A 14145-nucleotide genomic window follows, 5' to 3' on the forward strand; every position below is an offset into this window, starting at 1 on the left:
AAGCGCTTTCCGCTTTTTAAAGCTTTGCTTTGATCTTGTCAGCAATGTCGGAAGACGGACTTCCCTTTTCTCATCTCCCGTTTTCAGCCAGATTTAACAAATTCTTTGCCAATTTTAAGCCCTTTACTCACGGGTATGTTACTTGCAGTTTGGTGTTGAATTTAGGAAGAAGGATCAGCGCTCATCTGCAACGGCCGCGCGGCTTCACTTCCGTGGAAAGAGCGATGAACTCACAGCACCGCTACCCCTCCTTCACTCCGGGTCTCCTTACGGGGTCCCTTCTGTGTTTTCAGAGCAGCTTCTGGTGCCCGCCGAGTCCCACGGCCACGGGCTCACTCTACCCGTGGTTTATCTTAATGGGTCGTCGCTATGCCGCAGTGAACGACCCTTTTCCACGGAGCCCCTCTTCAGAACTCGAAGAGGACCGCCATTACAGTTTCGCGCCGCCCCCGGAAGTCCCATGGGACTACATTTAAGTTAGGACTATCACCCAATTAAAGAAATCTTAGTTGATGGTTTCAAATGTCTAATAGATTAATTGACTAAATTTGTACAAATTAACCAATGATTCTAAACAAAAAAAAGGGGGGAACCCTCTGTTTTTAGATGATACACACCTCCTTAGTCCAAGCCTATAAAAATCAAAGTCTGATATGTTTGGGGCACATGGAGATTGCTGCATTCATGTTCAAAAGTCTTATCTGATTCAGAAGAAAAAAACCACACTGTGTTACTAACTTTTAAAGCTGCTTTACTCATCCTGATGCTTGTATATACACATTCCTAGCAGCAAGTGCTTGCTCAACCTGTTTCATGCCACATTTTCTGCTAGCTTTAGTCAGCTTTCGACAATAGGCATTTCCCTGTCAGTTTTAATCAATGTGTTACATTGCACTAAAGTTACAGGACATGGCATATTGATCTGCTTTTGGTTCATAGTCAGAAGGAAAATGGCCTTATACATTCTTCGCATGATAAACAGATTCTTACTGGCAGAAAACAGTAAAGGATTTTTTTAATGCCTTCAAAAGAGCACCCAAAATATAATGCACATGGAAGAATGCAGCATCAGCAGTGTGTGCAGCAGAAGTGTTACATTTTATTACTGTGTCAAAAATACTTAATATTGCTAGGTTACTGAAATATTAAAACAAATCTGATGGGACCTGAACTGGCAGAACACACCATTTTCTATTGTCTATGGTGCATGGATAACAAGTTTGTTGATATGGTCAGCAATGCCTTTGCTTTCCCTTACCCAATGGATCAAACTATTGCTATTAACACCACCCTGGGTAATATTAAGTGCATTGAAACTGACATTTCATGGTACATAAAGATATTTTGGTTAATTATCCTTATGTCAATAAAATAAATGTGTATGTTACAAAAATTCCAATCAACATGACTTTCTGATGGTCTTGTCAGAAACGGGCAGTCTCTCATAAGGGTAAAATTAACCTGCAGTTCACTAAAGAAAAGCTGCACCTTATACATCATTGATATTACCTTTTTCATCAAATTTGGGAACCTGAAATATTATTTTATACAGTAGCATAAAAATACTCAAGATGAAGGAAGAGCCATATATAAATTATATAAAAAGCAGAGTAAGGAACACTCAGTCAAATGAAGTCCTCTTCAGCTTCCAGCTTCTCAGATATAATTAGCACTTTTGAGTTCAAGAAAGCATCTTCTTACAACTTTGTCACTAGTCCCTCATTGAGGTGTGTGTTTGGGTCCCACATTATCCCAACACGAAAAGAAATAGGCATATTAGTATCACTGTACCTTTGCAAGTATTCAGTTCCATACCCTCCACCTTTCTCTGATGAAAATAGGAACATCCTATTCCATGATGATAATGATAATGATAATTTTTATTAATTATACCCTGCCCAGGGCTGCCTTCAGATATCTTCTAAAGGTTCTATAGTTACTTATCTCCTTGACTCAGGGGTCACATAACTCAATTACCTCCAACTTTTCTTCAATGAAAATAGGAAGGTCCTACCATACACTCCAACATTTATGTGATAAAAATAGGGATATCCTGAGGAAAAGTGGGACATTCCAGGATCAAATCAGAAACCAGGGTGGCTTCTGTAAATCCAGGACTGAGCCTGGAAAATAGGGACACTTGGAGGGTCTGCAGTTCTCAGCCAATAAAATTCATTGGCAAGATTAAAAACATGTCATGTTTCAAATAGCAATCCAATTTATACTATATAATGATTTTCAAGGTTTAAAGGAGATATGTTGCATGAAGGTTTGAACTATTAATTCAATTTAGTTTACTTCAACCATTTCTAAATCCCCCCCACCCCCCATGGGAATGACATTTGTTTAAATGAATGTGTATTGACAGAAAGACAGTTGTGATTTTCTATAATTCTGGGTTCACAACAGACATAGGGTGTAGTCTGCACTCTACTGAAGCCAATGGCAAAGCTCCCATTGATTTTATTTTTATGCTAATTCAGATACAGATTAGGAATATATGGTTTACAACCAGATTTGAATACTGAATGCTGACAAAGCTTGTAGTACACAAACTGTGGCCTACAATTGTGTGTGGAAATAAGATAAAGCAGTAATTGGTTTGCATGAGACACACAAAAAGATGAAAGCTAATTAGAAAAATGTTTTATTTGCTTGTGCAGTCATAATCTACCATTACCTCAAACGTGCAGTGTAGCCTCTGGCAACAGACATTTATATCAAATAGGGCCTACCTAGTAAATGAACACTTTCTTAAAATTGGGATCAGATGCAAGTACTTTCTGAGAACAATTATAATTCATCACAAATTATTAGCTGATAAAGCTAAGATGGTAAAATAAAGTGCTGCATCACTAGTCCTAGGATTGTTGGAGTGTTGCCGTGCTCAAATTAATGCTGTGTTGGAATTTTTCGGACTTCAGGAGAATTTAAACTTCATTGCTTAGACTGAACATATTCTGCAGTACAGAAATGTGATGGACTTGTTCAGTAGGGAAGGAACACTGACTGCAATTGTAAACTCAGACTATTCTTTTGACTCTAGCAAACATGCTTTGATATTAGACAATGGACTCCTTAGTTCAACTGAAGGCCAGGTTCCTCACAGGATTATTTTTTATATATAGCGCCAAGGAACCCGGTGATTCCACTAACCAAGCCAAAAAGTATCTTTGACTAGAATGTGATTGTTTGAATGCCCCCAAATAGGGGTAGATGAACCAGCATCAACATAAGCACCTCACTTAAGCATCTATTGCAGATACAATACACTGTAGAAAAGGCAGAGTCGGCCTAGCCACTTGGTGAGACCACCACTGCATCAGGTGGTAAAACACCCCCCCACACACACACCTGCCCTGCTGCTGCTTACATAGTTACTAGTTTTGGGCAAGATCACATCAATCGGTGCCAATGATAGCAGCATGTAGCAGGGGGCAGCAGAGCAGGTGGTGGCAGGAGCAGGTAGGTGGTGGCAGGAGCTTCGATTTCACCTCAAGCATAGAATGGGACATGCCACCCCTGAGAAAGGCGCAACCACAATGACCAAGGGGCTTGAGCAGGTTGCAACATCTGGTGCTTTTAAGGTTTAGGATAAAGGGAAAACAAGAGAGTCAGGAAAGAGGTGTGTGAATGGATGGATAAGTTTTTTTGCGCTTTCTCATGACTCAGAATGAAAATTCAGAACAGACAAAAGGAAGTATTTCTTCACTCAGCTCATAGTTAAACATAGTTGCCTGAGCTCTGTGAGTGCAGTTTTCTCCCAATTGAAGCACACAGTGTTTGAGGACTGAGACATTCGCAGGGAAACCAAAATGCTCATTTACAAAGCTATTGTACCACCATCTTTACTGTACACTTGTGAAACAGACCATTTATAAACGCCATCTCCAACTCCTCAGAAGAGTCCATTAATGGTGTCTCCAAATAATTTTACATATCCCTTGGGAAGACAGGTGAACTAATGGTAGAAGCAAAGATCACCAGTGTCAAAGCAATGATTCGTCAACATCAACTTTGTTGGACTGGCCATGTTGTTCAGATGCCTGATTATCATCTTCCAAAGCAACTACTCTATTCTCAAGCAAAATACCAGTGGACAACAAGGGAGGTTCAGAGACTCTCTCAAGGCAAATCTTTAAAAATGCAGTATAAGCACAGGTAATTGGGAAACACTAGCTTGCTAGGGCTGCAACTGGACAATAGCCTCTACCAAAGGCCTCATGGACTTTGAAGAAGCACGAACTCAGGATGAAAGGGAGAAATGTGCTAAGAGGAAGGCACGCTTGACAAATCCTCACCATGATCAACTCCCACCCGGAAACCTATGTCCCCACTGTGGAAGGATGTGTGGATCCAGAATTGGCCTCCACAGTCACTTACAGACACTGTCACTTAAGACCATATTCATGGAAGACAATCTTACTTGGCTATGAGTGAGCAACAAAGAAGAAAGAAGTTAAACAATGCAATTCCCTTCTGCAATATGTGGATGATGGCCGCTAGAGTAGATGGCTTTAAACTAAAAAAAATTAAAGCATAAACTCCAATTTAAAATGCTGTTAAATGTTGGTCTGCACTCTGTCACTCCATGCTTCATAATATTGTTGTGTGAGTTTGGGGAGTCAGACTGTATGATGCCAGAGTCCCTTCTAATTCCTGAGGTCCTGGATACAGCAAGTGTTAAAATCTAATGTAGGATTCCATTGCTGAATTAGCCAGGCAAGGGTCATAGTTACCACCTAAGTATGATGGTTAGTCTGACAAAGGAAATTGCTCTGTACCAGAGGGCAAATGGGTGGGCCTCTTCCCTCATCTGGCTGGTAGTGAGAAAGATAAAAGTCAGAGTAGTGTGAGAGAGCTGAAAGCTGGGCTAGACACAGACAGAAGCCAGAGAATGAGAGCCACACTTGATTTCTGCTTGAATCTACAGTTGTGGCTATGGGAGACTGTATATATGTGTAAATAAACCATATACCATAAAGACACCACAGTCTCTGCTGTCCCTCATTCCAAGGAAACTGAACCCTGTGTAAGTGCCTGGAACCTCTGGAATATCCCACCACTTAGAGATTGGGGTGGCGTGCAACAATATCAGTATGAAACGGGAAGGACATTCTGCTTATTCCATCAGTGTTCTGCAGAGTTGGATGTGCTATAGAAAATGGTGCTCACTTTCATAATTTGGAGTGAAGAAACACGACAGGCAAGAGATTGGTGAAATCATTATGAATTCTTGAATTGTGGCAGCTCTTTTGGCAAGGCTTCAAGTCTGAAGGACTCTGTAATTCAGTATCATCTAAATGAACCATTTAATACTCCTGTGTTGACATTGTATTGTGCCTGAAAAAGCCATTATTCTACACCCTCAAACACATCTATAAATTCACTATGTGAAATATACAATGATTCCATTTCTATGTGGGGTCTGAAAGGCATCCAACTGATGGCAAACTGCAGCAAGGTTATTGATGTAATCTTTAGTGTTCACTATTTTTTAAGGCTGAATACTGCAAGTTATTTAAAAACAGCTATACTAGAAAAACTCCAGACTGTCAGCTGTTCTTAACACCATGGATCAAATTCCAATTAGCTTTTTTAAAAGGGAACTAGCGGCTCATTTCCATAGGAGTGTTGGGCTGAACAGAAAGGCAAGTTATAAAGAAAACCCTGTTCAGGAAGCTAGTTTCACTCCTACAAGGTTATGTGGTACACAGAGTATTCTCTGGTAAAACAGGGAAATCTAATTGAGTCTCAATCATAAAGGACGAAAACCTTTTCTCTTCAAGGAATTGCATCTGCTGAGGCAATTATTTCTGTAGAGCATCCAATTTCTGTAGAGGTCTTTACCCTGAGTGGTCTAGTGGTGACTGGCCTCATAACCTCTTTTGTATAACTGTACAAGTGTAATAGGGCAAGGGTGTAGGAGAGAGAATATCCCATGATTTATATTTGAGATTCAGTTAGGTCTCCGTGTTTTATTGGATAATACTGCACCACAAGATCCTGTAAGAGTGAAACCATTTTCTTAAGATCCCATAACAGCACATCATGTAGCTCCACACAAACCATTCTTTACAAATAGAGAAATCGATTAGCCATTTCTGCAAGCATCTTCTACTCTAATCCATTTCACTCCTGTTCACACTTTAAAAAATATTGTTATTTTTATGGACAGGATTCATTTAAATGTTGAAAACATGGAGCACATACTGACCAAAGAAAAACTGATTTTAGAAATAAAATATTATTCAAATCATAGGAACTAGCTCCTAGGGGCCATGGGGTTTTTGGCATCCACAATAAAATGTTTGAGGAGGCCAGGCCCCCACGAAGTTGATGGGCATTGATGCAGTGTGTGCACTGCATCAAGTTATCGATTATGTGAAGCGGGGCTTACATGGGCCCCCACAATACTTTATTCAAGTTGGCACCCCTGATTAAAATGGTGGGCATTGGGGGGGGGTCACATGGGGACCTTTGTTGATAAGCACCTTTTGTTATATTCTAAAATCAAAAAGCTTTCAAAGCATTTTCAAAACTTTTTTGGACACTGAGGTTAGTGGTTGGGTAATATTCATCTTGTGCACAGTTTATTAACCACATGTTATATATTTTACATTTCTTGCCCTGGTAGTGGATATTTTGACTCAACCATGTGCATAGTGATAATTTCTGGCTTTTGAATATAGTACTTGAATGACCAGAATGTGCTCTGTCTCTCTCTTTAATGTCCCATTCCCAAAGCCTGTAATATCATCAAACTTATTTCACCACAATCCTCCCAGAACTATTTGGAATTGAAAGGATTAGAGGCTTAGAATAGGATTTCCTTCAAGTTTGCTTCAGTTGATATTGCTCATGTGTAAATAAAATAACACTTTCAAGGCACAGAAACTGCCTTTCTGAATCAGCATTTTTTTACACTCTTAACCAGTGAACTCAGTCAAAATAAATGCATTAAGGATGTGAAAAAGCAAGAGATGCAGATCTTAGGGAGGCAGGGAAGACAGTGGAAAAGTATTGTTAAACAGTTTCCCAGTTGTAGATTACTATTTTATAGTTGTGTAGTGGTGTGTATTTTCTTCTGGCCTCAGGTATCTAAATATACTGTGATATCTATCACATTGTGTGAAATTACATGTCAACCTTGAAATATTATAGGCATACAAGGGTTGAAAGACATGAGATATATTGGCAGATACGTGTGCAAATTTCAGTCTCAAGGCTACATCTCTGATCTTACCAGTAAACATTTATTTTGTATTAAAACTACTTGTGAAAAGCTGTGCACTTCTTCACCCCACCCCATTTCTCCTTTCTGAACAATCCAGTGATTTGTATGTAGATGTCCACTTCTGCCCCAGAATAGACAATTTATATTATCTTCTGTTAAAAATGCACTGAAGGCATAACTTATAATTCATATAACATGAGGTGAATGATTTGAAAAAAGCCTTCTTGGCAGTCCCTTCCTAATAGCATTTTACTAACAAGACTGCAGTGACTCACAATCACTGAGACGCAGTAGCCTCTTTCTGTGCATGACTGTGTCACAATGCAAGACTAAATTTAGAGTAAAAAAAAATGGATATATGTCTAAATTTAGTCTGAACAGTATATATGTATAGTCAAGAACAATATCATACTAGAATGCATTAACAAAAGTGTCAAATATAATCTCTGTAAACATAATATACAAATTTAATAAATATGTAAGAATTTACATTTCGGAATTGGAGGGAGCTACAATGTCGTCTAAAGGAATTCCTTATGGTTAACAAACTTTTTAATTGGATTCCTATTCCATTAACAGTTGGGTAACAAACTAACTTCACTGGAAAAGGTTTTCCTACCACATAGATGCAGTGAGGGGAAAAGCTTGGCCAGTTAAATTTCTACTGGTTACACAACTGTGAAAAGGCAAAGCAGTTCTGCCAGAAAAATGCTGGCAACTCTACCTCTGCTCAGAGGCAGGACTGTTGCCATACCTAATCATCCTATGACATTCAAATGACACTGTAACAAGCAGGTGCACCACAAGAGGTATCTAGAGAACAATACCACAGGATGGCTCATGCAAACATGTAGCCATGGTTCACAAATAGCCAGGGTCAAAGGGAGGACATTGATTATGATACCATAAAGCACTGCCTCCCAGAGCTTTTTGCTCACCCCAAATATTATGTGTTGCTTGCACTTCATTAATCACACACCTACTACTTTGAAACAATTGACAGTGTGGAAGATTAGGTTTCCAAGTGGTTTTGTGGCAAATACTACCTTTCTTAACCAGCAGTTAGGTAATGCAGCACATCAGTTCTTCCACTGTGCCTCTGGTGGCAATCCTATAGTCATTTACCTGGGATTAAGCACTATTGTACTCAATGATATACTTCTAAATAGGCATGGATAGGATTGTATTGTCTTTTACAGATATTGCCCCCAATTCCATTCACTACCTGTCACACAGTGGCCTCATGCATTCCCTTCTGAAGAGATCCCAGGGAGTTATAATGGGCTACTGTTTTTCTTCCCTGGATGTATACTTGCTCGTTTTCACAGGAATTAATTTCCCTGAATTGCACTGATATGAGAACTTTGAAAACACAAAAGGCCAGCTCTAGTGCATAACACTGCTGCCAAATTTAACTTAATGTGAAACTGGATGCAAATTTGGAGCTTCCAACTCAGGAAAAGCATCAAATAAATCTTTCACCAAAACTAGATGCATCTTTCAAGGAAGGTGGGGGTTTATATCACTAACATATAGAGTTATCTCAAGTTATATTGCCACTCCAGGGCAAAATTAATTTTGCTGCCTATGCTCCATATCATGCTTTTTAGTAATGAAGGAGGACTGTGTTCCCCTTAAGGATTTTCCTTTTCAGCTCCTTTTCCTTGCTTTGTATGTGAATGGAGCAAACAGAATAAGCAGCAAATGGGAACACTACAGGGTGAAACCTGCACCAGATTGTTGTTCTGAGATCCTAGGGTAATGCCAATAGTGTTCCACACTTGAGGGTTTTCCAGAGCAGTCTAATTGTCCAGGCACCTATGCTACTCACTAGGTTGTCCTGCCCTTGTGAATGTAGTATATTAGTATCATATAACTTCATGTCATGCAAAAACACCTTAAAGACAGAAGAACATATTCAACAATCTCTTCTAAACATAAGCTCTACTGCAGGGGAGCTTGATGGAGGCAAATGCCCAGTCAGAATAAGTTCTACTCACTCTTTACCCTATTTGTATATTAAGTTTATTTATTTATATATCCCACTTCTCTGCTGCTTAAAGTGGCTTATCACATTCAGTAGTTTCAGTCTTTTCAGACCCAAGACCCATCTCTAGCCTGAACGTGCATCTTGGGGTCTTACATGGTAAAACAAAAACAAAAAAACACAGATGTCTATGTATGGTGGGAGTGCTGCTGTTGCAACCCACCTTTCGGTTAGGTAATGACCAACAGTGAGCACCAATCAACCAAAATATCAGGTCAGTTTATCCTCTTGGCTAGAGGTGGGATGTTCTCATTTGTGCGCATGAACTAGCTCAGTGGTTTCTGGGCAGGAATTATTGAGAAAAAGCAGAGCTAACAGCACCAGCCTAACAATGTCTACTCAGAAGTAAATCCTGCTGAATTATATGAGGCTTACTCCCAGGTAAGTGGAGTTAGGATTGCAGCATAAATACCCAAGACTAGTCAAGCACTCTGTTGTTTTTCATTATGTTTATCAGATCAAAATGTCAAAAATGAGAGACACTGTGAACTTGATGTTCTGTAGAGATGTAATTTTCTGAAATATGGAACTCTTCTGGAACAGTGATGTTTTTCATTAAGGGCCATTTCCTTAAAATATGAGATGCCACTAAATTTAAGACACATCTGGTGTTCAGCAAGGAACAAATGGTTTCAGACATGAAACCAGAACAGAGCAGTGTTTTAAAACAGGGACACAAGCTGATTCTGTGTCTTATTTGAAAAATACCTTATGATGCAGCTGTATAATCAATAGCTTGTTGCTGCAGCATCATGGACTTAATAAATAAATAAATAAATAAATAAATAGGTAGAAGTAACTACTCTTCAGAATGTCTATAATGGCCACAGGAGATTTTCCTGAGACACCTACTGCTAGGTCCCATCAGTGTGCCATAGCAACAATGAAATCACAGTCTCTAGGGGGTCATTGGTAAGTGTCTGAATATGTGTCTGAAGTCGCTTCTGGCAGGTACCCAAATCTTCAGGAGGATACTGTATTTCTAACAGCTACTTTACATCTTTCTTATTGACATTTCAAAGCCATGCCTTCTTCTCTTCACCCAAACAGATTGTCAGGTGGATGGGGTCAAGAGGGTATAGAATAGACATTTCAGAAGATCATGGATAAGATGGATATTTTACTTGTATCCTAAAAGATATAGATAGTGTACAATAATGTGAAGTACAGAAATTAGGTACATTCTGAGCACCATATTGTTCTTTATAGCTTGAAAAAGTATTGGACAATCCTACATACTGCATACGGTTCTTGATATCAACTAGCAATTTTACCATATATGTAATATCTGCTTTTATTCATATAAGCATTAATTATTATACACATGCAAGCAATAAGCTTATAATGATATCACTGAAGGTTTGCTTCATTTTCTTTCTGGGTTTTCATCATGCTTGCTTTTAAGACCAACAGAGCTTTCAGAGCTATTACTCTATATAATTGTTACAGTATAGTAGGTTGCGATCCTGTGCACACTTACCAGTACTTTTGAGTAAGCTCCCATTGAACTCAATGAAAATTATATTTGGATGAAGAAGCACAGAATTGGGCTGCTGTGATATGAAAGGGGAGGCTGTGACTTTCTTTTGTGTTTTTAAATATGAATTTTTATTAGGTCCCTATGTTTTCCTTTATTTGTGTCATGCAGATGGTGAGGGCCATGGTTTAGTGAAAAAACATACACTGAGCTGTTTTTTCACCATCCAGATATGCACATTCTGTTTAATATCACTTTTAGGAAAAGGTCTAGCAACATCATGGCCTTTTGTGCTACAATACTAACACAGGTCATTGTTGCAATGAATTTTACAAACACAAAAGGTATCACAATGTTACATAAGAACAAAGGGAACTGGAAAGGAAATAGCTTTCTCAACAAGCCAAGTGCACTATGATGGACAATTAAAGAAAATTATCATTGACATAGAGCATGCTACAACACAAAACCAATCTTACCAAGCGTATTTTGTTCTCTTACTGATCAGTATTTCAGCAGTCATAATTTCATACGTATTTAAAGGAAGGATGTGACATCTTTAAACTGGGGTGTACTCATGTATAAACCCTAATCATTATTCTTTCATAAGAAAACTCACTTAGGATTGGCATCTCATTGAAACAGATAAACTCTTAGGCCACAATTCTATAAATATCTATCTGGAAAAAGTCGAACTGAACACAATGTGGGGTTACTTCTAATTAGTACTTTTAAGTACAGTGGTACCTCGGGTTAAGTACCTAATTCGTTCCGGAGGTCTGTTCTTAACCTGAAACTGTTCTTAACCTGAAGCACCACTTTAGCTAATGGGGCCGTCTGCTTCCGCCGCGCCGCTGGAGCACGATTTCTGTTCTCATCCTGAAGCAAAGTTCTTAACCCGAGGTACTATTTTTGGGTTAGCGGAGTCTGTAACCTGAAGCGTATGTAACCTGAAGCATATGTAACTCGAGGTACCACTGTACATATATAGGACTCCACTGCTTAGCTGATGCCCATGCTACTAGCTGCTAAAGAAATATTAGTTGCCAACTTTTAGGAGTGAGGATAAGGTTCTAAATTAGAGCTCTATTAGAGCCTCTAATACCCAAGTGACAAACAAAAATCAACAGGTGAAATATTACATCATTACTATATTTCCATACTAGAAAAAGCTTCAGTTGCTAAACTGATGCTTGTTGTCATGCAACCTTTAAAGATAAAGGAATTCTGACAAATATATTGTTATATATTTCTTGCCTTGGATTATGAACAAAATTACTGTACACAGAATTCTGGCTCTTGGGTTGATATTTGCTATTAGCTATCCTTTTTGCCCCATGCTGTCTTCTTCTATATTATATCTACCACATGCATCCAAATATTCAGGTAGGTAACTGGTAAAAATTTATTCTGGTCCAATAAAGCTCCCCTAAATCAAGAGTTGTCAACGAAGTGCTGTCCAGATATTTGTTGCACTACACTTCCCATCAGTGAAGATCATTTATCATGCTGGCTGAGGCTGATGGGATTTGGAGTCTAACAATACCTGGAGAGCAGAAAGATGGCTGCCCTTGTCCTAAATCATAGTACCACTGAACCATGTCATAAATGATCACAGTAATGTAAAACTACTTGGTATATGATCCAGTGAAGTATTAAATTATTCAGTTCCAGTTGGCTTCCAGTATTAAGCACTCTGGGATTTTCTCAGGAGTAAAACAGTAGTGATGTTAGAAATTAATGTTAACTGTGTTATCAGAACTAACATACTGCAAACTTGTAGAAAGTTGTACTGTAAATCATTCCTGGTTTTGCTCCTTTTTGTCACTGAACAAATAACCCAGCTATTTCACTTTCCAGGTGGCAAAGTTATTTCCTTCTGGTTTGACTTCATCCTTTTTAAAATAAAAATTAAATTTATGCATAAGATGGTATTTCACATAAACTTCCCAAATAGGTCTAAGTGTATATTTAATCCCAATAACTCAACAGAGTAATAAGGCACATCACGTTTCAGCCTTTCATATCTCTGTGTGTTTTGATTATACAGTTCACTTCCAACCACAATACACTTTTCATAAGGTCAAAAGTCAAACCAGATACAGGAGAGAACGTCCAGGAGGAAAACATGTCCCCCCAGCCCCATTTGACAGTCTATCGCTAACTTACCCCGGCATGGATGTTTAAATATAGAAACGAACATAGCTCCCAATAGAAAGGAGAGAAGCGAGGTCCACCAGTTGCAGGCAATGAAAATGGCACAAACCCGTCAGCATCACTCCCCTGGTATCTTTGAAATCATTGCAAGGACAGCAAATCAACTTGTTATAACCCTATCAGAAAAAAGTGACCCCCATCGTCAAGGGGCTGGAAGTGCACAATTGAAGGTGGACCACTTTCATCCTCCACACCCTTCTGGGAGGGACAGTAAAAAAAGAAAGCAAGCAACAACGGACCTTACGCTCCCGTTCAACGATCGCTTCCAATAAACCTGGACAAGCCACCCCTGTGTAGACTTTTCGATACATCTGAGGAAAAGCAAATTTGCAATGCAGCCCAGCTCCTGTTTTGCCACTGATTTCAGAGAGGGGCTGCGAGGAGTACCCACCCCACCTCTCCTGAGCTACAGCCTTTGAACTCCCCACAAAAACAAAACTTTCCTCACTTCTTTCCATCAAGGCTTCATCTTCCCCACACCCACTCCTAGCCTTAGTCACATTTATTTCCGAGGGGAGGGCTGCCCCCCCCACCGCGACCCTACGAGTTTGACCCTCGACGACCAACAGAAAGTGCACGAGAGGCTGTGTCAGGTTGCACGTTGAAGGAGCCTCCGCCTCAGGCAGGCAGGGCTGCTTCTGCAACACCCCCCCCATCCCCGCCGCCACCAGCAGCAGCCCCGTTTCGCGAGGAGACAAGATACTGGTGCAGTAATAAAGCAGACAGAGCTGACAGACTCTGCGAAATGGGGGGGGGGAGTGGGGGGCCTGACGGGGCGAAGGGCGCCGCACCGTACCTCGCTTGAGTCCCTGCCGGCGGGCGGGCGGGAAGGCAGGCAAGCAGGCGGGCTTTCTTCTGCAGACGGCGCTCTTTCCCCCTCGCCTCTTTGCTCCGCAGCAGCACCACCAGCAGCGAGTGTTTGGCAGAGAGCAGAGGGCTGCCAGGCTTTGCCGTTACTACCGCGAGGAGCCCCGGATCAGCGCCGTCGCCATGGCAACCTGCCCGCTGCCGCCAGCGACGCTGACGGGAGGGGGTGGGTGGGGGGTAGGCGGCCTTTCGCCGTTCATTGAAGAAACGTCCTCCCGCTCCCTCCGCCTCAGCCCAGCCCTCAAAACAGGGCGAGAGAGGAGGCGGAGGTAACGGTCGTCGTTCTCCCCCCCCCCCGCG

General features: G+C 40.5%; 1 protein-coding gene and 1 long non-coding RNA gene across 6 annotated transcripts in view; one reads left to right on the forward strand and one right to left on the reverse strand.

Moving 5' to 3' along the window:
* RNF182 (ring finger protein 182) overlaps positions 1 to 14141 on the reverse strand; it is a 30396-nt gene extending 16255 nt beyond the window's left edge. For 2 of the 5 annotated variants that reach the window (XM_083519711.1, XM_083519708.1), the window contains exon 1: positions 13775 to 14054. The gene's annotated coding sequence lies outside the window, so the exon portion shown is untranslated. Of the gene's footprint in view, positions 1 to 12930; positions 13381 to 13426; positions 13538 to 13774 lie in introns of those variants that run through there. The other 3 variants (XR_014529629.1, XM_083519709.1, XM_083519710.1) reach the window with 3 other exon arrangements.
* The window catches only part of LOC310714513, an 81977-nt gene that overhangs the window by 42785 nt on the left and 25047 nt on the right, over positions 1 to 14145 (forward strand). The gene's annotated exons all lie outside the window — the stretch shown is intronic.

Source organism: Podarcis liolepis, assembly GCF_965112155.1.
Source record: "Podarcis liolepis genome assembly, chromosome: 8".
In the NCBI taxonomy this organism is placed as follows: domain Eukaryota; kingdom Metazoa; phylum Chordata; class Lepidosauria; order Squamata; family Lacertidae; genus Podarcis; species Podarcis liolepis.